This window comes from Lepidothrix coronata, unplaced genomic scaffold (genome assembly GCF_001604755.1).
Source record: "Lepidothrix coronata isolate B3197 unplaced genomic scaffold, Lepidothrix_coronata-1.0 Scaffold90, whole genome shotgun sequence".
NCBI classification, from domain to species: Eukaryota; Metazoa; Chordata; class Aves; order Passeriformes; family Pipridae; genus Lepidothrix; species Lepidothrix coronata.
In genome coordinates this window covers 1413729-1416406 of record NW_016690270.1, presented here as the reverse complement: position 1 = coordinate 1416406, position 2678 = coordinate 1413729, and positions in this window count along the sequence as shown.

The following is a 2678-nucleotide window of genomic DNA, read 5'->3' as shown; positions in this document are numbered from 1 at the left end:
GCCCAGGGAAGTGGTGGATTCTCCGTCCCTGGAGATTTTCAAAAAGAGACTGGATGTGGCATCAGTGCCATGGGCTGGGAACCACAGTGGTGTTGGATCAAGGGTTGGACTGGATGATCTCGGAGGTCCCTGATTCTATGATTCTATGATTTCAGGCTAGAGGAAATTCTTTACCCTTACCAGAGCCTTAGGATCACCCTGTTATAGCAGTAAGATACCTCAGTAGTAGATTATAGAATCTCAGAATGGTTTGGGTTGGAAGGGACCTTAAAGGTCATCTCATTCCACCCCCTGCCATGGGCAGGGACACCTTCCACTAGCCCAGGTTGCTCAGAACCCCATTCAAAGATTTTGAGTGATATTAGAGCAAAGTTACATCATTCCCTCTTCTCAGGTAGTGGAGAAGACTGGGAAGAGCAGAGCAGTTCCCCATCAGAAGGCAGCCAGAGTCACACTCAGCCTTTCTGAGCTCTTCATTGTGCCCACACCATGAGGAGCTTTGCAGTGCTCCTGGCTGTGGGATTCACTGTCAGCAGCCCCACGGCACGTTGTGGAAAGAGAAAAGCCCCAGGAAGAGGTGGAATCATGGAATTATTGGAGTGACACTGGGAGCAGTGGGAGGGCACTGGGAGCACTGAGGGGAGTCACCCACACCCCAGGTGTGAACAACGAGGCCCTTCAGTGAGCTCTGGTTTTGTGGGATGTTTTCAATTATGTAGCTGGAATTCTGCGAGAGTGAACAAATTTATTAGTACATGTAACTGGAAAGGAGTCCGTGCTGGCTCTCGAGTGTGGTGCAAATAAGAGTTTGCACACGAAAGGGGAAGGTCAGGCAAACCTTTCTGTCCTGACGTAGTTTCTTCCAGGGTAGTAGTGATGTTTTCCGCTTGGATCTGCCCTTTGGCGGGTTTGGTCCTCATACACTGACTCCTTTTGCGAGTCCCCACCGCCACCGTGTGGTGGTTTGGCGAGAACTGAAAGGGCACGGGTAAAAGCCAAGCGCTTTTTGTGTGTTATTATGACATATTAAACACGATTTTTAAAAAGTCAGACATAACACCGCCACTTACGTTCCTGTGTCCCGCAGAAACCTTTCAGAAACACGCGAGTTCTCACCACCCACTGACACAAACACTCACTGGGCTTGAACACACAAGCACAAGCACATGAGAGAAAGGATTGTTATGTTTGGGATTCCCAGCTAGCTGAATGTGAGTGAAGTGCCTCTGAGAAAATCAAGCGTTTCTGAGGACACGTACTTGTGTGGAAAAACAAGTATGTGTCCTCAGGAAAAAAAAAAAATCACTGAAACTTGGTGGAAAAAAAAAATCACTGAAACTTGGTCATCTCATCATAAAATGCACCCACAAAGAGAACTTAATGCACATAGACAAAGTACAGTCAGGACTACACCCCCCAGTTCTTCACCTGGACTTATCTGCTTTGCATTAAACATTTCTAGGTATTCATAATATTTGCATTATTGGAGAATTTATACGTCTGTGCAGCTCCATGCCTCAAAAAACACTAGCTCACCTGAGCCTCAGGTCTAAGATGCTGGGGAAGCATTTGGCAGCAAAAACTCTGTAACAAGTATAACTGGCACTTTCCTTATGGATCAGAGAGGTGAAGCAATCCTACATGGAAGTCTGATTCTAGTAAGGAATCAGACTTCAAACCATGTTACAGAATGAGCAGCTGAGCAATGAACCCTGCTGCAAGTAAAAGCTCTCCAGGTGTCACATTTTCCCACAGAATTCCCACTGTTCCTTCAAATAATGTAGGAAAGCTATTGTTGGAAACCTGGGGCTCTTTTTATTCCTTTCCTAAAAGATTTCAAGTTTGCACAGCAAACCCAAGGCCTGTTTTAGAGGGTCTGGGGGGGGGATATACTTTTTTCAGTGGAAGCAGATGGGTGCTGTTCCCTTTGGAGGGGGTGCAGGAGGACCCCTGTGACCACCTCGCTGAGCTAGAGGGTTGTAGAGGCGTGGACTCCTTTCTTCTCTGAGGTTCAGGGCAAAGGGTGAAGCCTTTGTACAATTTTCTCAAAGTCAGGTGTGATGTCAGCTTGAGCAGTGATCTGTAAAGAAGCCAGTGAAATGATTTCTCCTGCCAATGTCCCCTAAAACTGCTAGAGAAGAAAAAAGCAGCTCATCCATTCAACACCCCACTCACAACCTCCCTCCTAAAAAATACTCTGTTCACCCTTAATCCTTCCATTTTCAAAGCTGTATGGCAGCAATGTTGGGATGAAAGGATGAAGAGCTTGCTTTGGAGTTGGAGGGGGAAATAAACCATAGAGGGCTTGCAAGTCTCCTTTCAAGGACTGAGAAACCTGAAAACAGGGAGAGGGAACGTACTTCCTGCATCCTGAGTTTTTCAGCCAATGAAAAACTGGTTGAGCCCCAGCAGCACCCAAGCCCCTCACAGCCACTCGCTCCCCCAGGGACCAGGGAGGGAGTCGGAAGGGTAAAAGCTGGAAAACTGATGGGTTGAGATAAAGACAATTTAACATGGAAAGCAAAGGCAGCACATGGAAGCAAAGCAAACCCAGGAATCCACTCCCTGCTCCCCATGGGCAGGCAGGTGCTCAGCCACCTCCAGGAGAGCAGGGCCCCGTCACGTGCGATGGTGGCTTGGGAAGACAAACACCATCACTCCAAACATACCCCCCGAGT